Source organism: Balaenoptera borealis, assembly GCF_965194805.1.
Source record: "Balaenoptera borealis genome assembly, chromosome: 4".
In the NCBI taxonomy this organism is placed as follows: Eukaryota; Metazoa; Chordata; class Mammalia; order Artiodactyla; family Balaenopteridae; genus Balaenoptera; species Balaenoptera borealis.
Genome location: NC_138861.1, coordinates 30741004 through 30766271, shown reverse-complemented (window position 1 = coordinate 30766271; position 25268 = coordinate 30741004). Strand labels below are relative to the sequence as shown.

Sequence of the window (25268 nt, the reverse complement as noted above, 5' to 3'; positions counted from 1 at the left end):
GTCTTCACATGGGTCCCTCAGAATGTCTGTGTTCTAATCTCTCCTTTTTTGTAAGGACACCAGTCATATTGGGTCAGGGTCCACTCCAACGACCTCATTTTAACTTAGCTCTTGAAAGACTCTATCTCCAAACACAGTCACATTCTGAGCAACTGGAAGTTAAGACTTAAACATATAAATTGTGTGTGGGGCGGGTCAGGGGACACAATTCAGGCCACAACAGAAATATCTTCTACTGATCTGCACGAGACATGGAGTTAGAGGAACAACTCACCCCAGTTTTCCCAGTACCGTCTTGGTTTTAGCACAGAAAGCTCTTCGTCCAGGAAACCCTCAGTCCCCAGTTAACCAGGATGATTGGTCAGGCTACTTGAAGCCAACAAAATTGGTTTGAGTGAAATCAGACTGGTTGATTTGAGACAGCTGCCAATTACTTGTTTTTATGGAGGGGGTTTCTGTCTTCTGAAAGGTTCTATATCTGGCTGTCAAAGCTATTCATAAGTGATGGTCTGATACTTATATATTGATATATATATATGTCTTTATATATATAAAGACATATATATATGTATATCTTTAATTGGATAAATGTGCCTTTGCATACATATATCCTGACAAGCTTTTACAGAAACCTGAAAGACATCATCATAATAATACCCATTATAATAGATCTCCATTCATCATATTGGCAGCAAGACTGAAAAAAAAAGTGTCAGGACTTACTGAATTGCAAATTCAAACAATGCTACTTCTCTGTTGACGATTTCACTGTTTCAACAATTTTTTAAAACTTCAGATTCAGGATGCTTTAGAATTACACTCATTTCATGTAAAGAAATTGTTTTAACAGCACTTACATAGTTTTAACAGATAACCTTTTCTGAGTGTGCGAGTGTACGCGCCCACACCCCACATGGCTGCAGGCAGATGTCATTAGACCTGCTGAAGTAGGGGAGCCCTGAAGAGAGTTTGCAGTGAGACTGTGTGAGCAACTAACCCTGGTGGTCCTGAGGCTGTAGCGCAGTGAGACCCACAGTTCTTGAGGAGAAAGGGGCTTCCCTAGACTGTGAGGCGCCAAGCCCTACTCACCTTCTCAGTGGAGTCTTTTCTGAACCCCAAATTTGCCTAAGATCCTCCTCTTATTTGCTTCTCTAGTTCCTGAGCCATTGCAATTGATTTAGCTTATTGTATTGAATTGTATGATACGAGTAAATGGTTGTTGAGTCAGTGTTTGATTAATTTTAAATTAACAAATATGTGAAAATTTCAAAATAAATAAAAAAGTAAAGTACATAAAAAGAAAAGCAACGTTGACAAATATAAGTAGTTGAACTTACTCTGTAGAGCGATCTGTGTGGACAGAAAACAGATGGCACCATCAACAAGTCATTAACAAGACTTTGATGAAGGAATTATTTTCAGGGGTGGGAGCAGAGTTAAGGGAAATCAATGAGGGATGGCAAAGCACCCTAGAGATAAGAACAGGGAACCTTTACCACTCCTAGGCCTGAAAGGGCAAGGAGGGAGAATGGTGCCTGGAACCAAGGAAGAGCTTGTAGCTATAGGTGAAGTTTTAGAAAAGAGCGGGGCACTTCACTAGAGAAACAAGCCATGGACAAGTCACCACATGGCCAGAAGGGAGCCAATAGAATACATTACCTAACCTCTCCCTCCACCATGCACGTCTCCAGTGTTTCCCATTAAGAGGACCCCATTGGAAGCCAGAGGCACAAAGCAGGATGGAGAGTGGATCTGGAGGAGCAAACACAGAGTATCCAGAACAAAATGCAAATCCGAAATAACCACTATTTAAAAAGAACTGAACTGGTCAATTTCTAGTGGTACATGCAGGCTCACTGCGTAGCTACTCCACGCTGACAGGGACAGAGGCTGTAGGGCCTAAGCATGGTATAACGCCTGGAAACATCTTCATAGGATGCAAGTGCTACAGAGAACACGTTGCTCTCCTTGTCACAGAGTGTGGCCTTAAACACTCAGCCATCCAGGTCCTTTTAAAAGCCTGTTAGAAGGAAGTCGTAAACAGGGAAGAGAGTCTACCGAACAGGACATGGGTGCTGTTTACTCCATTTCCAATTCTATTCTTGGCGGAGCCGGGAGCGCTCAGGCCGCAGCCAGGAGGGCCGGCCGGCCGCGAGCACCGCGGAGACCAGGCCGAGGGGGCGGGCCCGAAGCCTCGGCCTCGCCTCCGCCCGCCTCTTCCCGGCCGCCCGCTGCCGGCGGCCTCGCGGGGCCGGAGCTCTGCCCGGGGAGCGCCGCCAGCGTGCTGCCGAAGCGGGGGACGGTGCTGCTCCTGAGACCCTTCCAGGGCCGGACGCTGCGGACCGTGCGGGAGCGTTGCCTGCGGCCCCGCGTGCCCTGCAGCGGCCCGCTCCGCCCGCAGCCCGCCGTCCGCCCCGACGAGGGGAAACTCTTGTCTCGCGACGTGACTCATTACATGATCCCGGATTGGAAAGTCGTTCAAGATTACCTCGAGATCCTTGAGTTTCCTGAATTGAAGGGAATTATTTTCATGCAAACGGCTTGTCAAGCTGTGCAGCATCAAAGAGGCCGGAGACAGTATAACACATTGCGAAATCTCCTGAAGGATGCGCGTCATGACCGCGTTCTCTTCGCTAATGAATTCCAGCGGTCCTGAGCGCTCCCTCAGGAAAGCGGGGAGTCCATGGAGAAGTGGCAGGGCAGGAGCGTCGACAGTGCAGCCGCGTGGTGCTGTCACCACTGCCAGGACGGGGTGCCAATCCGTATGGTGACAGAAGGTGAAGAGGCAACTCAGCAGTATGGAAGTGAAACAGGAGTGTTTGTGATTTCCTTCAAGGTATTTCCAGCTGAATTACCTGGACAATTTTTGGCCTGATTTAAAGGCCGCCCACGAACTTTGTGAGTCTGTCCTTCAGTCTCGACGAGAAAGAGAGAATGAGAGTCAGTAGAGCCACGGGAGAGAGTACCCAGAACATCTACCCCTGGAAGTGTTAGAAGCCGGCCTTAAGTCCAGGCGCTACATCCAGGTGAGGGTGATAATGGAGAATCGGCGCCAGGACCAGCCAGCGTGTTTCCTTCTCTTCTTTACTTGCCTTCTGTCACAGGCCTCTGATTTCAAAGGCTGGCAACAAGACGGGCCTGAGTAAGCCAGGGCCGTCGATGTTCAAGGTGATGTGGGAGTCTGCTCTGTAGACATTGCCCTCCAGTTTGGAGGTACTCTCTAGTGTTCTTAATTAGGTTACATACCAATCATTACCCGAGTAGCCTTTAAATGACTCCTGTCCCTGGGAAAGAGAATATATTTTTGAATCAAGTTCTGGAGGTTTGGCAAAAGTTTAAAGTTCGGACTTCCCTGGTGGCACAGTGGTTAAGAAAATGCCTGCCAGTGCAGGGGACACGGGTTGGATCCCTGGTCTGGGAAGATCCCACATGCGGCAGAGCAGCTAAGCCTGTGGGCCACAACTACTGAGCCCACGTGCTGCAACTACTGAAGCCCATGGGCCTAGAGCCGGTGCTAGGCAACAAGAGAAGACACTGCAATGAAGACACCAAAATGAGAAGTTGGCACACCACCAGGAAGAGTAGCCCCCGCCCGCTGCAACTAGAGAAAGCTTGTGCACAGTAATGAAGACCCAACACAGCCAAAAATAAATAAAATTAAAATTAAAATTAAAAAATGTTCATCCTAACAGAAAGACTCACAGACATAGAAAACAAACTTATAAAAAATTTTTTTAAGTTGTTGAAATATGCCTTCTTCATGCCTTTGCCATTTTCCTGCCCTTTTCAAGGGCCCCTTTGTGATCCCTCAGAACCCAGGACCCAGGTGCTGTCAGGGTCTTGAGAAGGAATCAAATAAATTATTCAGATTTCACAAATAAATAAATAAATAAATAAATTCTATTCTTAGATCAAACTGGATCAGCAGAAAGCCTCCTAAGTACCAGATTACATTTGTCCATGGAAGCACAATTTTTGGTGATTTGAACCTAAATTATTTCTAAAGCATTTTATTTACCTGCTTAGATGAAGTCACGTCTCAGTTGAAAATCTTCCAGTGTCTTTTTGGTCACTCAGCACAAATACCAAAGTCCTTACAGTGATCAAAAAAGGCCCTTCCTAGTTTGGCTGTCTGCTGACTCTGATTTCACCTCCTACCACTGTGCTGGTTACTCTCGCTGTTCCAGGAAAGGTGGCCTTCCTGCTCCTTTTACACCTCAAGCAGACTCACCCACTGCCCCGGAGCTTATGCACGTGCCGTCTTCCATGCTTGGAACACCCTTGGAATATCCACATGGTTCACTCCCTCACTTCTTTCAAGTCTCTGCTAAAATGTCACCTTATAAAATAGCAACACTAGCCCTTCAATCTCTGGAATAGAGGTACAATTATATCTACGTACCACTGTCAATTCGAGTCACTCTTTTTCTCGTTGTGCCATCTGGCTATATTCAAGTAGCAAATCTTATATAGTTCAGAATTTCCTTTAGTATCATTTGATTGTAAGTATCTGTATTTTGTCAGTGTCTTAAGATGTTGTTTGGTTGAATATGTAACTTAGATTAGGAGTTACTTTCTCTTTGCACATTGAAGATTTTATTCCACTGTCTTTAATATTCAGTGTTGCTTTTTAAGAAGTCAGCCTGGATCTTTTCTGATTTCTTTCTTTCTTTTTTTCCCAATGTCCTTGTGGTGAATGTAGATGTGGTCTACTTTTTTAAATTATTTATTTATTTTTGGCTGTGTTGGGTCTTCGTTTCTGTGCGAGGGCTTTCTCTAGTTGGGGCAAGCGGGGGCCATTCTTCATCGCGGTGCGCTTGCCTCTCACTATCGTGGCCTCTCCTGTTGCGGAGCACAGGCTCCAGACGCGCAGGCTCAGTAGTTGTGGCTCACGGGCCCAGTTGCTCCGCGGCATGTAGGATCTTCCCAGACCAGGGCTCGAACCCGTGTCCCCTGCATTGGCAGGCAGATTCTCAACCACTGCGCCACCAGGGAAGCCCAGTGTGGTTTACTTTTATATGCCCCACTTGGATTTTGTTGTTTGTTTTTTAAATAGGGCTTCCTGGACCTCAGGATTTAATATCTTTCTGTAATTCTGGAAAATTCTGAGTCCATTATTTTTTGCAACATTGTCTCTCCCCCATTTTCTCTAGTCTCTTCTTCTGGAATTTTAATTAGGCATGTGTTAGATCTTATTACTCTAACTTCTATAGCTCTTAATATCTCTTTATCTCTTCGGATTGAATTCTGGATAATTTCTTTAAATTTTTCTTTGAGTTCACAAATTCTCTCTTCAATTACGTCTCATATGCTGTTAAATACATCAACTGAGTTTTCAATAATAAATTGTATTTCTTGAAGCTTTATTTTTAGAAATTCTTTGAAGCTTGAGTTGAAGCTGAGTACTCCAAAGAATATTTGTTTCTTTTTGCCCGTACTCTGGGTGCATTATTAACTTGGTAACGCTTTAAATTAAATTTCCTACTCAAGTGTTCTTGACCACCCACCACATATAGTGTGAGTGGTTATGAATTCTCAGGAGACAATTTATTCTCTTTTTACACAGTGACAAAGACTAGACAGGCAGTTCCTCAGCTGTTCTCTCCTGCTTTCAGGTTTGGGAATTCCTGACTTTCATGCAACATCAGCAATGTGTTAATTTTGAAAATATGTTAGCCAGCATATCAATGTTATCTCCATCACTTATTTCACTTTAGTTACTTCAGTCCGGAACAGAACAATATGAGAAACACATGCAGTTATTACATATTTTTAAATGATTTTTTTCCCTCTCGTTATGGCATCTATCATATATTTAACTGTTAATCTTTTAACTTTCAATTATACCTTCTTGAATAATTTATTAGTTAAAAAAGTTTTCATCTGACTCTTCCAACAGTTCTATTTCAATGAAACACCTGTTTGAAGTGTTATCTTGGTTTTTCTTCTCTGGCTTGCTGGTATTACTAAGGCAAGATCTTATTTTCCATTTCCTGCTCAGACCTCAGGCTCTGCATGCACTAACCTATAATTACAGGTCAAGTGATTAGGGTCTCTTGTACAGTGGCAAATCTACTAGGCGGAAAGATTCCACTCTTGTGGGCTGGTGGTGACCAACTGGCAATCTGTCAACATCTAGCTGAAGCTTGGAAGTAAGTCTCTCTTCTCCCAGATCTGCCTGGGTAAAAGCCAGGACTCTTTCCTAGCCTCAGGGGCTAGGAGCAACTCATCTCATGGGTGAAAGTCTCCTCCACGTTATTTGTCATCAGCTGGATTAATTCAACCCTCGCAAAAGCAAGCAAACAAACACACACATAAACAAGTACACGTAGCTCTTTCCTAAAGGGATTCATAGGTTTCCCAGTACAGTCTTTCACTGGGAACCCTGAAACTGGGAACTTTGCTTTATGCATGCTCAAAACAGGAGAAAGACAGTGCCTTTCCTGTCAGAGAACCTGGAGCCTGCAACCTCAAGGACCCTATGCAGGTGCTTCCACTTACCTGCTCCAACTTTTTTCTTGTTTGGAGAAGTAGTTGAGAGAGGGGGTTGAGAGGGGCTGTTTGGGGACTTGGGCTCAGTTGCCCATCTTTCTCACAATGCCTTTTGAATCACATGTCTACTGTTAGCGACAAGGAGGATTTGTCTTATCTGAAAGACTTGAACTAAGAGTGCCAGAGAGGTGGTTTGCTAAGGGAAAATTAGAGTGCTGTTATCAAAAGGAGGAAACACATATGATGGGCGGGTATAAACATCTGATATCTCCTATATTGTAGGACCTATAAGCCTTACACACAGTAGATATACATAGATTGAGGATTATTAAAAAATATGTAATTTAATTAAATACCAAGAATAGAATTCCATCTGGTCAAATATTGTAAATTGTTAATATGGTTCTCAAATAAGAATATGCTTGTCTTAGGATGTTTTTCACTGCAAGGTATAGAATCCTAATGAAAAATGGTTTACCTACTATGGAATATTATTAGGTCATGTAGTTGAAAATCCTTAGATAAGGAGGACTTCAGATTTAACACAATCACGATTTTGGCTCTGTTCCTCTCAGAGGCATTTGTTTCTGCTTTTCTGTCTCTGTGTTAGCAATTTCCTCATGCTGACTTTCTTCTTGGTCAAAATATGGCTTCCAGCTATAACATGGACAACATACTTTCTTTTTCACATTGAGACATTGAGGTGGGGATGGGGAGGAGGAGAGAGAAAGAGAAAGATCTTATGGCTCTTTAAGATCAAAGAATTTTCTCAGAAGCTTTCAGCAACTTTTTCTTTAATTTTCATTGGCCAGAATTGGGTAATACAAAAATTTCTTTTTTAATAGCTTTATTGATTTATAATTGACGTACGATAAACCACATATATTTAAAGTATACAATTTGATAAACTTTGACATATGTATACACTATGCAGTCATCACCACTACCAAGATAGGGACCATATGCATCACTCCCAAACGTTTCTTCAATGACCTTCTGTGGTCCTTCATTCCCAGCTCCCGCCATCTCTAAGCAATCACTACTTTCTACTACTATAGATTTGTTTGCATTTCCTAGAGTTTTATATACATGGGATAATTCAGTATGTACACATTTTAAAATCTGGTTTCTTTCATTCAGCATGATTTTCTTGAGATTTATCCATGTTGTAGTGTATATCAAAAGTTCATTTCTCTTTATAGTTGAGTAGGATTTTGTTGTATGGATATACCATGACTTACTTATTCACTCCTCTGCTGATGGACATTTGGGTTGTTTCCAGTTTGGTGCTATACAAATAAAGTTGCTAAAACATTTGTGTATAACTGTGTGTATAGATATATACTTTGTTTACTCATGGGTAAGTACCAGGAGTGAAATGGCTGGAGCATATGTTTGGCATATGTATAACATTTTAAGAAACTGCCATCTGTTCTCCCAAACAGGTTACATTATTTTATCTTCCCATAAGCTTATGAGAATTCTAGTTCAATCATATTCTTTTTTTAATTAATTAATTAATTAATTAATTTAAAAATTTTTAGCTGTGTTGGGTCTTCGTTGCTGCGCGCGGGCTTTCTCTTGTTGTGGTTATCAGGGGCTACTCTTCTTTGCGGTGCGTGGGCTTCTCGTTGCAGTGGCTTCTCATTGCAGTGGCTTCTCTTGTTGTGGAGCATGGGTTCTGAGTGTGCGGGCTTCAGTACTTGTGGCATGCAGGCTTCAGTAGTTGTGGCTCGCGGGCTCTAGGGTGCAGGCTCAGTAGTTGTGGTGCACGGGCTTAGTTGCTCCGTGGCATGTGGGATCTTCCCGGACCAGGGATTGAACCTGTGTCCCCTGCATTGTCAGGTGAATTGCTAACCACTGCGCCACCAGGGAAGTCCCTGGGAAGCTGATTCTTAACCATTGTGACACCAGGGAAGTCCCTCAATCATATTCTTGCAACACTTGGTATAAACAGTCTTTTTAATTTTAATCATTCTAAATGATATGTGTGGTGGTATCTCATTGTGATTTACTTCACATTATCCTAATGTCTAATGATAATGTTAATCTTATCATATGCTTATTTTTCATTTGATGTAATGTATGCTCAAACATTTTGTCCATTTTCAGTGTGTTGCTTTTTATTATTGAATTTTGAATTTGTTGTAATTTCCTTCTAGTTTGTGAAGCTTATCTTTCATCCTCTTTTGAAGAACAGAAGTTTATAATTTTGGTGAAGTCTTATTTATTTATTTACTGTATTGTGGTTTCAGTGTTATACCCAAGAACTCTCTGCTTAATTTAGACTTACAAAGATTTTCTCCTATGTTTTCTTCTAGAACTTTCGTAGTTTGAGGCTTTAAGTTTAGATCTATGATACGTTTTGATTTGAAAAAATATGTATATCCAATTTTTCCAGGATTATTTATTGAAAAGACTACTTTCTCCACTGAACTGCCTTTACAGCTTCTCAAAAAACAATTGTCTCTGTGTGTGTGAGTCTACTTCTAGACTCTATTTTTTTCCCATCGATCTTTTTTCTAACTCTATGATAATAGCACACTTAAATTTTTTGAATTACTGTAGCTTTATATTAAATCGTGAACTTAGGTAGGGTTAACCTTCTGATTTTCTTCTACTTTTTCAAAGTTGTTTTGGCTATTCTAGGTTCTTTGCATTTTGGTATGAATTTTAGAAGCAGCTTGTCAATTTCTAGAATAAGTACTCTAGGATTCTGGATTACATTAAATCTACAGGACAGTTTGGAGAGAATTGGCATCTTAATAATAACGAGTTTTTTGTCCCATAAATAAGGTATATATCTCCATTTATTTAGACAATCTTTAATATCTCTCACCAGTGTTTTATAGTTTTCAGTGTTTAGGACTTTAACATTTTTGGTCAGAGTTATCCCTAAGTATTTATATTTTTAATGCTAGTTAAATGGGACAGTATTTAATAAATTTTAATGTTTAATTTCAATTTTTCATTATTAGTATATAGAAATACAATTGAGTTTTTATTTATTGATCTTGTATTCTGCTACTCGTTAAACTTACTTTTTAGCTCTAGTAGTATTTTTTTAATAGATTCATTGTTTTTCTATATAGGTTGTCATGTCCTCTGTGAATAAAAAGTTTTACTTTTTTCTTTAAACCTGCATTTCTTTTATTTACTGTTCTTGCCTGATTGCACTGCCTAGAATCACCAGTAGAGTGTTGAATAGAAGTGGTGAGGGCAGACATCATTGTTTTGTTCCTGATTTTAAGGGAAAAACATCTGGATTTTCACAATTAACTATGACGTTTGCTGTGTGTTTTGTAGATGTCCTCTAATACACCTTAAGAAAGTTCTCTTCTATTCCAACTTTGCGGAGAATTTGTTTATATATCATGAATAAGTATCTGATTTTATCAAATGCTTTCTCTGCATCAATTGAGATGGTCATATGGTTTTTGTTTTTTAGTTTATTAATATATTGAAATACATTGATTGATTTTTGAATGTTAAATGAGCCCTGCATTCCTGGGATAAATTTCACTTATTATATATCATCTTTGTTATATATTGTTGAATTCAATTTGCTAAAATTTTATATAGAATGTTTGCATCTATGCTCATTAGAGATATTGGTCTGTAGTCTTCTTTTCTTATAGTGTCTTCTTGTCTGGTTTTGGCCTCAGGGTAATGATATCAGTTTAGAATGAGTTGAAAAACAACCCCTCCTCTTTTTTGTGTGTTTGTGTAGAATTGGTACTTTAAAAAAAATGGTTAATTGACTTTATCAGTCAAGCCTTCTGGATCTGGAGTTCTCTTTTAAGAAGATTTTAGAGATTGGTTCAAGATGGCGGAGTAGAAGGACGTGTGCTCCCTCCCTCTTGCAAGAGCACTGGAATCACAACTAACTGCTGAACAATCATCAACATTAAGGCACTGGAACTCAACAAAAAAGATACCCACACCCAAAGACAAAGGAGAAGCTGCAATGAGATGGTAGGAGGGGCGCATTCACCATAAAATCAAATCCCATAACTGCTGGGTGGGTGACTTACAAACTGGAGAAAAATTATACCACAGGATTCCACACACTGGAGTGAAGGGTCTGAGCCCCACGTCAGGCTTCCCAACCTGGGGGTCTGGCAATGGGAGGAGGAATTCCCAGAGAATCAGACTTTGAAGGCTAGCAGGATTTGACTGCAGGACTTCGACAGGACTGCGGGAAACAGAGACTCCACTCTTGGAGGGCACACACAAAGTAGTGTGTGCATCAGGACCCAGGGGGAAGGAGCAGTGACCCTATAGGAGAATGAACCAGATCTACCGGCTAGTGTTGGAGGGTCTCCTGCAGAGGGGGGGGCAGCTGTGGCTCACTGTGGGGACAAGGACACTGGCAGCAGAAGTTCTGGGAGGTACTCCTTGGCATGAGCCCTCCTGGAGTCCACCATTAGCTCCACCAAAGAGCTGAGTAGGCTCCAGTGTTGGGTCACAAATCAAGCCTCAGTAAATTTAAGAAAACTGAAATCATATCAAGCATCTTTTCTGACCACAACACTATGAGATTAGAAATCAATTACAAGAAAAAAACCCAAAAAAACACAAAAACATGGAGGCTAAACAATACGTTACTAAATAACCAAGCGATCACTGAAGAAATCAAACAGGAAATCAAAAAATACCTAGAGACAAATGACAATGAAAACACGATGATCCAAAACCTATGGGAGGCAGCAAAAGCAGTTCTAAGAGGGAAGTTTATAGCAATACAATCCTACCTCAAGAAACAAGAAAAATCTCAAATGAACAATTTAACCTTACACCTAAAGGAACTAGAGAAGAACAAACAAAACCCAAAGTTACTAGAAGGAAAGAAATCATAAAGATCAGAGCAGAAATAAATGAAATAGAAACAAAGAAAACAATAACAAAGATCAATACTACTAAAAGCTAGTTCTTTGAGAAGATAAACAAAATTGATAAACCTTTAGCCAGACGCATCAAGAAAAAGAGGGAGAGGACTCAAATCAAAAAAATTAGAAATGAAAAAGGAGAAGTTACAACAGACACTGCAGAAATACAAAGCATCCTAAGAGAGTACTACAAGCAACTCTATGCCAATAAAATGGACAACCTGGAAGAAATGGACAAATTCTTAGAAAGGTATACCCTTCCAAGACTGAACCAGGAAGAAATAGAAAATATGAACAGACCAATCACATGTAATGAAATGGAAACTGTGATTAAAAATCGCCCAGCAAACAAAAGTCCAGGACCAGATGGCTTCACAGGGGAATTCTATCAAACATTTAGCGAAGAGCTAACACCCATCCTTCTCAAACTCTTCCAAAAAATTGCAGAGGAAGGAACACTCCCAAACTCATTCTACGAGGCTACTATCACTGTGATACCAAAACCTGACAAAGATACTACAAAAAAAGAAAACAACAGACCAATATCACTGATGGATATAGATGCAAAAATCCTCAACAAAATACTAGCAGACAGAATCCAACAACACATTAAAAGCATCATACACCATGATCAAGGGCAATTTATCCCAGGCATGCAAGGATTCTTCAATATACGCAAATCAATCAATGTGATACACCATATTAACAAATTGAAGGATAAAAACCATATGATCATCTCAATAGATGCAGAAAAAGCTTTTGACAGAACTCAAGACCAATTTATGATAAAAACTCTCCAGAAACTGGGCATAGAGGGAAGCTACCTCAACATAATAAAGGACATATATGACAAACCCACAGCAAACATCATTCTCAATGGTGAAAAACTGAAAGCATTACCTCTAAGATCAGGAACAAGACAAGGATGTCCACTCTCACCACTATTATTCAACATAGTTTTGGAAGTCCTAGCCACAGCAATCAGAGAAGAAAAAGAAATAAAAGGAATACAACTTGGAAAAGAAGAAGTAAAACTGTCACTGTTTGCCAATGACATGATACTATACATAGAGAATCCTAAAGATGCCACCAGAAAACTACTAGAGCTAATGAATGAATTTGGTAAAGTAGTGGGATACAAAATTAATGCACAGAAATTTCTTGCATTCCTATACACTAAATACCTAGGAATAAACCTGCCTAGGTAGACTAAAGACCTGTATGCAGAAAACTATAAGACACTGATGAAAGAAATTAAAGATGATACCAACAGACGGAGAGATATACCATGTTCTTGGATTGGAAGAATCAATATTGTGAAAATGACTATACTACCCAAAGCAATCTACAGATTCAATGCAATCCCTATCAAATTACCAATGGCATTTTTTACAGAACTAGAACAAAAAATCTTAAACTTTGTATGGAGACACAAAAGACCCCGAATAGCCAAAGCAGTCTTGAGGGAAAAAAATGGAGCTGGAGGAATCAGACTCCCTGACTTCAGACTATACTACAAAGCTACAGTAATCAAGACAATATGGTACTGCCACAAAAACAGAAACATAGGTCAGTGGAACAAGACAGAAAGCCCAGAGATAAACGCACATACCTATGGTCAACTAATCTATGAGAAAGGAGGCAAGGATATACAATGGAGATGAGACAGTCTCTTCAATAAGTGGTGCTGGGAAAACTGGACAGCTACATGTAAAAGAATGAAATTAGAACACTCCCTAACACGAAACACAGAAATAAATTCAAAATGGATCAAAGACCTAAATATAAGACTGGACACTATGAAACTCTTAGAGGAAAACATAGGAAGAACACACTTTGACATAAATCACAGCAAGATCTTTTTTGATCCACCTCCTAGAGTAATGGAAATAAAAACAAAAATAAACAAATGGGACCTAATGAAACTTAAAAGCTTTTGCACAGCAAAGGAAACCATAAACAAGATGAAAAGACAACTCTCAGCATGGGAAAAAGTATTTGCAAATGAATCAACGGGCAAAGGATTAATCTCCAAAATATATAAACAGCTCATGCAGCTCAATATTAAAGAAACAAACAACCCAATCCAAAAATGGGCAAAAGACCTAAATAGACATTTTTCCATAGGAGACATACAGATGCCTAAGAGGCACGTGCAAAGCTGCTCAACATCCCTAATTATTAGAGAAATACAAATCAAAGCTACAATGAGGTATCACCTCACACCGGTTAGAATGGGCATCATCATCATCAGAAAATGTACAAACAACAAATGCTGGAGAGCGTGTGAAGAAAAGGGAACCCTCTTGCACTGTTGGTGGGAATGCAAATTGATACAGCCACTATGGAGAACAGTATGGAGGTTCCTTAAAAAACTAAAAATAGAACTACCATATGAACCAGAAATCCCCCTATGGGGCATATACCCATAGAAAACCATAATTCAAAAAGACACATGCACCCCAATGTTCATTGCAGCACTATTTACAATAGCGAGGTCATGGAAGCAGCCTAAGTGCCCATCGACAGAAAAATGGATAAAGAAGATGTGGTACATATATACAATGGAATATTAGCCATAAAAGGAACGAAATTGGGTCATTTGTTGATACGTGGATGGATCTACAGACTGTCATACAGAGTGAAGTAAGTCAGAAACAGAAAAACAAATATCGTATATTAACACATGTATGGAACCTAGAAAAATGTTACAGATGAACTGGTTTGCAGGGCAGAAGTTGAGACACAGATGTAGAGAACAAACGTATAGACACCAAGGGGGGAAAGCCATGGGGGTGGGGGTGGGGATGGTGGTGTGATGAATTGGGCACTTGGGATTGACATGTATACACTGATGTGTATAAAATTGATGACTAAATAAGAAGCTACTCTACAAAAAGTAAATAAAGTAAAATTCAAATATTAAAAAAAAAATCTTCCAGCAAACAAAAGTCCAGGACCAGATGGCATCACAGGGGAATTCTATCAAACATTAGAGAAGAGCTAACACCCATCCGTCTCAAACTCTTCCAAAAAATTGCAGAGGAAGGAACACTCCCAAACTCATTCTATGAGGCTACTATCACTCTGATACCAAAACCTGAAAAAGATACTACAAAAAAAGAAAACGAGAGACCAATATCACTGATGAATATAGATGCAAAAATCCTCAACAAAATACTAGCAGACAGAATCCAACAACACATTAAAAGCATCATACACCATGATCAAGGGCAATTTATCCCAGGCATGCAAGGATTCTTCAATATATGCAAATAAATCAATGTGATACACCATATTAACAAATTAAAGAATAAAAACCATATGATCATCTAAATAGATGCAGCAAAAGCTTTTGACAAAATTCAATACCCATTTATTATAAAAACTCTCCAGGACGTGGGGATAGAGGGAACCTACCTCAACATAATAAAGACCATATATGACAAACCTACAGCAAACGTCATTCTCAATGGTGAAAAATTGAAAGCATTTCCTCTAAGATCAGGAACAAGACAAGGATGTTCACTCTCGCCACTATTATTCAACATAGTTTTGGAAGTCCTAGCCACGGCAATCAGAGAAGAAAAAGAAATAAAAGGAATCCAAATTGGAAAAGAAGAAGTAAAACTGTCACTGTTTGCAGATGACATGATACTATACATAGAGAATCCTAAAGATGCCACCAGAAAACTACTAGAGCTAATCAATGAATCTGGTAAAGTAGCAGGTTACAAAATTAATGCACAGAAATTTCTTGCATTCCTGTACACTAACAAAGAAAGAACAGAAAGAGAAATTAAGGACACAATCCCATTCACCATTGCAAAAAAGGAATAAAATACCTAGGAATAAACCTACCAAAGGAGGTAAAAGACCTGTACTCAGAAAACTATAAGACACTGATGAGAGAAATCAAAGATTGCACAAACAGATCGAGAGATATACCATGTTTTTGGATTGGAAAACTCAATATTGTGAAAATGACTATACTACCCAAAACAATCTACAGATTCAATGCAATCCCTATCAAATTATCAATGGCGTTTTTTTACAGAACTAGGACAAAATATCTTAAAATTTGTATGGAGACACAAAAGACCCCAAATAGCCAAAGCACTCTTGAGGGAAAAAACGGAGCTGGAGGAATCAGGCTCCCTGACTTCAGACTATACTACAAAGCTACAGTAATCAAGACAATATGGTACTGGCACAAAAACAGAAATACAGATCAATGGAATGGGATAGAAAGCCCAGAGATAAATCCACACACCTATGGTCTACTAATCTATGACAAAGGAGGCAAGGATATACAATGGAGAAAAGACAGTCTCTTCAGTAAGTGGTGCTGGGAAAACTGGACAGCTACATGTAAAAGAATGAAGTTAGAACGCTCTCTAACACCATACACAAAAATAAACTCAAAATGGATCAAAGACCTAAATGTAAGGCCGGACACTATAAAACTCTTAGAGGAAAACATAGGAAGAACACTCTGACATAAATCACAGCAAGATCCTTTTTGATCCACCTCCTAGAGTAATAGAAATAAAAACAAAAATAAACAAATGGGACCTAATGAAACTTAAAAGCTTTTGCACAACGAAGGAAACTATAAACAAGACGAAAAGACAACTCTCAGCATGGGAGAAAATATTTGCAAACAATCAATGGACAAAAGATTAATCTCCTAAATATATAAACAGCTCATGCAGCTCAATATTAAAAAAACAAACAACCCAATCAAAAAATGGGCAGAAGACCTAAATAGACATTTCTCCAAAGAATACATACAGATGGCTAAGAGGCACATGAAAATCTGCTCAACATCCCTAATTATTAGAGAAATACAAATCAAAACTAGAATGAGATATCACCTCACACCGGTTAGAATGGGCATCATCATCATCAGAAAATGTACAAACAACAAATGCTGGAGAGCGTGTGAAGAAAAGGGAACCCTCTTGCACTGTTGGTGGGAATGCAAATTGATACAGCCACTATGGAGAACAGTATGGAGGTTCCTTAAAAAACTAAAAATAGAACTACCATATGAACCAGAAATCCCCCTATGGGGCATATACCCATAGAAAACCATAATTCAAAAAGACACATGCACCCCAATGTTCATTCCAGCACTATTTACAATAGCCAGTTCATGGAAGCAACCTAAATGCCCATCGAGAGGCGAATGGATAAAGAAGATGTGGTACATATATACAATGGAATTTTACTCAGCCATAAAAAGGAACAAAATTGGGTCATTTGTAGAGACGTGGATGGATCTGGAGACTGTCATACAGGATGAAGTAAGTCAGAAAGAGAAAAACAAATTCATATATTAACGCATATATGTGGAATCTAGAAAAATGGTACAGATGAACTGGTTTGCAAGGCAGAAATAGAGACACAGATGTAGAGAACAAACGTATAGACACCAAGGGGGGAAAGCGGCAAGAGGGGGTGGTGGTGATGGGATGAAGTGGGAGATTGGGATTGACATATATACACTAATATGCATAAAATAGATAACTAATAAGAACCAGCTGTATAAAAAAATAAGTAAAATAAAATTCAAAGAAGAAAAAAAAAGGGTTTTAAGCAACATATTCAATTTCTTTAATTGATAGAGAATTCTTCAGGTTATTTATTACTCTTTGGTAGTTGGTGTCTTGCAAAGATTTTGCCATTTCACCTAAGCTGTCGAATTTATAATCATAAACTTGTTCATAATATTTCCTTATTATCTTTCTTTTAAAAATTATAGTTTCTATTTTGAGGGAGCTAGATTCACATAGAGTTGTGAAAAAGAATACATGGAGATCTTGTGTACTTTTTTTTTTTAGCTATGTGTTTGCACATAGCTCTTTTAAAAAATTAATTAATTAATTAATATATTTTTGGCTGTGTTGGGTCTTTGTTGCTGTGTGTGGGCTCTCTCTAGTTGCGGCGAGTGTGGGCTACTCTTTGTGCAGTGCACAGGCTTCTCATTACGGTGGCTTCTCTTGCTGTGGAGCACCAGCTCTAGGCGTGCAGACTCAGTGGCTGTGGCACGCGGGCTCAGTAGTTGTGGCGCACAGGATTAGTTGCTCCGCAGCATGTGCGATCTTCCCAGTCCAGAGCTCGAACCCATGTCCTCTGCATTGGTACGTGGATTCTTAACCACTGTGCCACCAGGGAAGTCCTCTTGTGTACTTTTTAAACTGGTTTCTCCCAATGGTAATATACTGCAGCTAGGATATTGACATTGATACAGTCAAGATATGGAACATTTCCATCACCACAGAATCCCTCATATCACTCTTTAAAAGCCACATCCACTTCTCTCCTTCCTCCATCTCTTCTTAACCCCTGGCAACTACTAATCTGTTCTCCATTTCTATAACTTGTTATATCAAGGATGTTATATAAATGAAATCACACAGTATGTAACCTTTTGGAATTATTTTTTTCTACTCAGCCTATTTCCTGGAGATTTATTCAGGTGGTTGTGTGTATCAGTAGTTCATTCCTTTATATTGCTGAGTAGTATTCCATAGCATGGATGTTCCAGTTTGTTTACCCATTGAAAGACACTGTTTCTACTTTTTGATTGTTGCAGATAAAGCTTCTATAAACATTCTTGTTTGAGTATTTGTGTAAATATAAATTTTCATTTCTCTGGGATAAATGCCCATAAATGTAATTACTAGGTCATCTGGTAGTTGCATGTTTAATTTTTTAAGAAACTGCTCAACTGCTTTCCAGAGTGGCTGTACATTTTACATTCCAACCAGTAATACCTGAGTGATCCAATTTCTTCACACCCTCACCAACATTTGGTGTTGTCACTATTTTTAATTTTAGCCATTTTCATAGGTGTATTGTGTTATTTCATTGTGGTTTTAGTTTATACATTTTTAAGGGCTAATGAATTTGAACATATTTTCAACATATACTTACTTGCCATCTGTTTACCCTCTTCAATTGAGTTTCTGTTCATGTTTTTGTCCATTTTCTAATTTGTTTGTTTGTTTACTTAGAGTTTTGAATGTTCTTTATATATTCTAGACACTCGTCCTTTGTTGCCTGTGTGGTTTGAAAATATATTCTTCCAGGCAGTAGCTTGATATTTTCATCCTCTTAACTGAGTCTTTTACAGAGTGAAAGTTTTTAATTCTGATGAAGTCCAATGTATTATTTTTTCCTTTCATAGACTATGCTTTTGGTGTCAAGTCTAAGACCTCTTTGCCTAGACTTAGATTGCAAAAGATTTTCTCCTATGTTTAAAAAAAGTTTATAGTTTACATTTTACATTTAAGTCCATGATCCATTTTGAGTTAATTTTAAACTTAAGACTAGGTTCATTTTTTTTGCTTATGGATGTCTAATTGTTCCAGCACCATTTATTGAAAAGGCTATCTTTCCTCTATTGAATTGCTTGTGCACCTTTGTCAAAAATCAGCTGGACATATTTCTGTGAGTTTATTTCTGGGTTCTCTACTCTGTTCCATGGATTAGTATATTTATCCTATTGCCAACAACTCACAATCTAAATTGCTTTAGCTATAAAATGTCTTGAAATTGTGTAGACTGGTTCCCCCACTTTGTTGTTCTTTTTCAAAATTGCCTTAACTATTCTAATTCCTTTGCCTTTCCATATATATTTTTAGAATATTTTTGTCCTTTTATTTTTGCTATTTTAGTTCCTTGTCTTTCCATTATATTTTAGGATAATTTTGTTTTTATCTACTAAAAGTTTTGCTGACATTTTGATAGGAATTGCATTAAGCTTGTATATTAATTTTGGGAGAATTGACATATTTACTATGGCTTCCAATCCATGCGCATGATGTATCTCTCCATTTATTAGCTTTCCTTTGATTTCTTTCATCAGCATTTTGTAGTATTAGGCATATATGCCCTGTATGTGTTTTATTATATTTACACCTAAGTATTTCATTTTTTTGAGTGATTGTAAAAGGTATTATATTTTTAAATTCAGTGTCCATGTGTTCGTTGCTAGTGTATATATATATGACTGTGACTTTGCTAAACCCATTTATTCGTGCTTGGAGTTCTTTGAAGATTCATTTGAATTCTCTATGTAAACAATCCTGCCACCTGCAAATAGGGACAGTTTTATTTCTTCCTTTTTGTCCTGCCTTTTATTTGTTTTCTAACTTTACTGCAGCACCTAGAACTTGAAGCACTATGTTGAATAATAGTGCTGAGAGTGGGATCTTTGCCTTGCTCCCAATATTAGGAGGAAAGAAGTCAGTCTTTCCTCAAGTATAATAGTAGTTGTAGGTTTCTTATTGATGCTCTTGATCAAGGTGAGGAAGTTCTCTCTATTCCTATTTTCCTGAGAGTTTTAAAAAAACCATTAATGGGTGTTGAATTTTGCCAAATGCTTTCGCCGCATCAATTGATATTCATGTGATTTTTTTATTTAGCCTTTTATATGGTGGATTACATTGATTGATTTTTAAATATTGAAGCAGATTTGGATCCCAGGAATAAAAACCACTTTTATTTGGTGATGGTATATAACTCTTTTTAGATATTGCTGAATCTTTTTGGTAAAATTTTCACGTCTATATTCATAAAAAGTAGTTTTCTCTTTTTGTACCGTCTTTGTCTGGTTTTGGTACCACGGTAATACTAGCTTCATAAAATGGATTACAAAGTATTCCTTTCTCGGGGAATGGGGGGTAGAGTCAAAGTGGCAGAGTAAGAGGATGTGGAGTTCACATCTCCTCACAGGCCAGGGGTTGGGCCTGAGCTCCTGTGGTGGGAGTGGTGAGTCCAGGCTGCTGCACTAACAGAGAACTTCAGGTCCCAGGGAATATTAATTGGTGTGAGGTCTCCTGGAGGTCCTCATCTCACCACCAAGACCCGGCTCCACCCAACTGCCTGCAAACTCCAGTGCTGGACACCTCAGGCCAAACAACCAGGAAGACAGGAACACAGGCCCACCCACCAACAAAAATAAGATGACAGAGAAATATGTTACAGATGAAGGAGCAAGGTAACAACCTAAGAGACCAAATAAATGAAGAGGAAATATGCAATCTACCTGAAAAAGAATTCAGAGTAATGACAGTAAGGATGATCCAAAATCTTAGAAATAGAATGGAGACATGGATCAAAATAATACAAGAAATGTTTAACAAGGACCTAGAATAACTAAAGAACAAACAAACAGTGAGGAACAACACAATAAGTGAAATGAAAAATACACTAGAAGGACTCAATAGCAGAATAACTGAGGCAGAAGAACGAATAAGTGAGTTGGAAAATAGAATGGTGGAAATAACTGCTGAGGAGAAGAATAAAGAAAAAAGAATGAAAAGAAATGAGGACAGTCTCAGAGACCTCTGGAACAACATTAAATACACCAATATTCCCAGAAAAAGAAGAGAAAGAGAAAGGGTCTGAGAAAATATTTGAAGAGATTACAGTTGAAAACTTCCCTAACAAGGGAAAGGAAATAGCCACCCACTTGCAGGAAGCTCGGAGAGTCCCATACATGAAAAGCCCAAAGAGAAACACACCAAGACACATATTAATCAAATTAACAAAAATTAAATTCAAAGAAAAAATATTAAAATCAGCAAGAGAAAAGCAACACATAACATACAAGGGAATCCCCATAAGGTTATCAGCTGATTTTTCAGCAGAAGCTCTTCAGGCCACAAGGGAGTGGCAGGATACACTTAAAGTGATGAAAGGGAAAAACCTACAACCAAGATTACTCTACCCAGCAAGGATCTCATTCAGATTCGACAGAGAAATCAAAAGCTTTACAGACAAGCAAAAGCTAAGAGAATTCAGCACCACCAAACCAACTTTACAACAAATGCTAAAGGAACTTTTCTAGGCAGGAAACACAAGAGAAGAAAAAGACCTACAAAAACAAACCCAAGACAATAAAGAAAATGGTAATAGGAACATACATATCAATAACTACCTTAAATGTAAATGGATTAAGTGCTCCAACCAAAAGACACAGACTGGCTGAATGGATACGAAAACAAGACCTTTATGCTGTCTACAAGAGACCCACTTCACACCTAGGGATACATACAGACTGAAAGTTAAGGGTGGAGGAAGATATTCCATGTGAATAGAAATCAAAAGAAAGCTGGAGTAGCAATACTCATGTCAGATAAAATAGACTTTAAAATAAAGAATGTTATGAGAGACAAGGAAGTACACTACATAATGATAAAGGGAGCAATCCAAGAAGAAGATATAACATTTATAAACATTTATGCACCCAACATAGGAACACCTCAATATATAAGGCAAATGCTAACAGCCATAAAAGGGGAAACCGACAGTAACACAGTAATAGTGGGGGACTTTAACACCCCACTTACACCAATGGACAGATCATCCAGACAGAAAATTAATACGGAAACCCAGGTTTTAAATGACACGTTAGACCAGATAGACTTGACTGATATTTATAGGACATTCCATCTGAAAGCAGCAGAATACACTTTCTTCTCAAGTGCACATGGAACATTCTCTGGGATAGATCACATCTTGGGACACAAATCAAGCCTTGGTAAAGTTAAGAAAATTGAAATTGTATCAAGCATGTTTTCCAACCACAACACTATGAGATTAGAAATCAATTACAGGAAAAAAAACTAAAAAAACTCAAAGACATGGAGGCTAAACAATATGCTACTAAATAACCAAGAGATCACTGAAGAAATCAAAGAGGAAATCAAATAGAAACAAATGATAACAAAAACACAACAACCCAAAATCTATGGGATGCAGAGAAAGCAGTTCTGAGAGGAAAGTTTATAGCAATACAATCTCACCTCAGGAAACAAGAAAAATCTCAAATAAACAGCCTAACCTTACACCTAAAGCAACTAGAGAAAGAAAACAAGCAAAACCCAAAGTTAGTACAAGGAAAGAAATCATAAAGATCAGAGCAGAAATAAATGAAATAGAAACAAAGAAAACAATAGAAAAGATCAATGAAACTAAAAGCTGGTTCTTTGAGAAGATAAACAAAATTGATAAGCCATTAGCCAGACTCATCAAGAAAAAGAGGGAGAGGGCTCAAATCAATAAAATTCAAAAAGAAAAACGAGGAATTACAACTGACACTGCAGAAATACAAAGGATCATAAGAGACTGTAAGCAACTCTATGCCAATAAAATGAACAACCTGGAAGAAATGGACAAATTCTTAGAAAGATACAACCTTCCAAGACTGAACTGGGAAGAAACAGAAAATATGAACAGACCAATCACAAGCAATGAAGTTAAAACTGTGATTTAAAATCTTCCAATAGGGACTTCCCTTGTGGCGCAGTGGTTGGGAATCCACCTGTCAATGCAGGGGACATGGGTTCGATCCCTGGTCCGGGAAGATCCCACATGCCACGGAGCAACTAAGCCTGTGCACCACAACTACTGAGCCTGCACTCTAGAGCCCACATGCCACAACTACAGAAGCCCATGCACCTAGAGCCCCATGCTCCGTAACAAGAGAAGTCACTGCGATAAGAAGCCCACACACCGCAACAAAGAGTAGCTCCTGCTCGCCGCAACTAGAGAAAGCCCATGTGCAGCAACAAAGACCCAACGCAGCCAAAAAAACCAAAACAACAAAAAATCGAAAAACAAAAAAACCCCTGGTGGTTGTAAGTTATAAAAAAAAAAATCTTCCAACAAACAAAAGTCCAGGACCAGATGGCTTCACAGGCAAATTCTTTTTTTTTTTTTAATATAAATGACGGTTTATTATTACTAAGGATACAGAAGAATTTTCTGTTTGAAAAGCAATGAGAGGCAGGAGAAATATGACCAACTGATAGATTTGACCACTCACAATTTATAAACTCTCATACAATCCAACAAATACATTATACATGCATACAAGAATTAAATGGCAAATAGCAAACTTCTTTTAAAAAATATAGTTCTTTGTTTGAAAGAATGCAAAAACACCAGGAATAAAGAGAGACAAGGATAGGGAATCTGGGTAGGGGAAGTGGTTGCCACTTAGAGCAGTTTTGGGTGAAATGGTGCCACAGAAATGGTGCCTGACACACCTGTGTGGGGGAGGAGAAGAGTGGGGAGAGTGAAGCTGCATGGATCTCTATTTTCAGCATAGAGGAGTTGTCAAGGTATTTAAAATACAGCTCATTCTCCCCTTCTTCTACATGTTGGAGAGCCGTTCCTGGCCTTTTCTGAGCTGGATGTGAACTCTGAGAGGAAAGTCTCTGTGTGGAAGTCCAGATTCCTCCCTGGAACAGGTGAATACTATCAAACATTTAGAGAAGAGCTAACACCTGTCCTTCTCAAGCTCTTCCAAAAAATTGCAGAGGAATGAACACTCCCAAACTCATTCTACAAGTCCACCATCACCCTGATACCAGAATCAGACAAAGATATCACAAAAAACAGAAAATTACAGGCCAATATCACTGATAAACACAGATGCAAAAATCCTCAACAAAATACTAGCAAACAGAATCCAACAACACATTAAAATGTTCATACACTATGATCAAGGGGGATTTATCCCAGGGATGCATGGATTCTTCAATATCCACAGATAAATCAGTGTGATACACAATATTAACAAATTAAAGAATAAAAACCATATGATCATCTCAATAGATACAGAAAAAGCTTTTGACAAATTTCAACACCCATTTATGATAAAAACTCTACAGAAAGTAGTCATAGAGGGAACTTACCTCAACATAGTAAAGGCCATATATGACAAACCCACAGCAAACATCATTCTCAATGGTGAAAAACTGAAAGCATTTCCTCTAAGATCAGGAACAAGACAAGGATGTCTACTCTCAACACTCTTATTCAACATAGTTTTGGAAGTCCTAGCCATGGCAATCAGAGAAGAAAAAGAAATAAAAGAAATCCAAATTGGAAAAGAAGAAGTAAAACTGTCACTGTTTGCAGATGACATGATACTATACATAGAGAATCCTAAAGATGCTACCAGAAAACTACTAGAGCTAATCAATGAATTTGGTAAAGTTGCAGGATACAAAACTAATGCACAGAAATCTCTTGCATTAGTACACACAAACAATGAAAGATCAGAAAGAGAAATTAAGGAAACACTCCCATTCACCATTGCAACAAAAAGAATAAAATACCTAGGAATAAACCTACCGAAGGAAGCAAAAAGACCTGTACTCAGAAAACTATAAGACACTGATGAAAGAAATCAAAGATGGCACAAACAGATCGAGAGATATACCATGTTCTTGGACTGGAAGAATCAATATTGTGAAAATGACTATACTACCCAAAGCAATCTACAGATTCAGTGCAATCCCTATCAAACAACAAATGGCATTTTTCACAGAACTAGAACAAAAAATTTTACAATTTGTATGAAAACACAAAAGACCCAAATAGCCAAAGCAATCTTGAGAAAGAAAAATGGAGCTGGAGGAATCAGGCTCCCTGACTACAAAGCTACAGTAATCAAGACAGTATGGTACTGGTACAAAAACAGAAATACAGATCAATGGAACAGGAGGGAAAGCCCAGAGATAAACCCATGCACCTATGGTCACCTAATCTATGACAAAGGAGGCAAGAATATACAATGGAGAAAAGACAGTCTCTTCAATAAGCAGTGCTGGGAAAACTGGACAGCTACATGTAAAAGAATGAAACTAGAATGCTCTCTAACACCATACACAAAAATAAACTCAAAATGGATCAAAGACCTAAATATAAGACCAGACACTATAAAACTCTTAGAGGAAAACATAGGAAGAACACTCTTTGATATAAATCACAGCAAGATCTTTTTTGACTCACCTCCTAGAGTAATACAAATAAAAACAAAAATAAACAAATGGGACCTAATGAAACTTAAAAGCTTTTGCA

General features: G+C 38.4%; 1 pseudogene across 2 annotated transcripts in view; it reads left to right on the top strand.

Annotated features, from left to right (window-relative positions):
• Positions 1-567: 567 nt before the first annotated feature.
• Positions 568-25268, top strand: part of LOC309628240 (DIS3-like exonuclease 1 pseudogene) — a 52150-nt pseudogene continuing 27449 nt past the window's right edge. The window contains exon 1 of one of the 2 annotated variants that reach the window (XR_014249451.1): positions 568-2836. The product of XR_014249451.1 is annotated as a DIS3-like exonuclease 1 pseudogene (transcript). Of the gene's footprint in view, positions 3027-25268 lie in introns of both variants that reach the window. The other variant, XR_014249452.1, reaches the window with a different exon arrangement.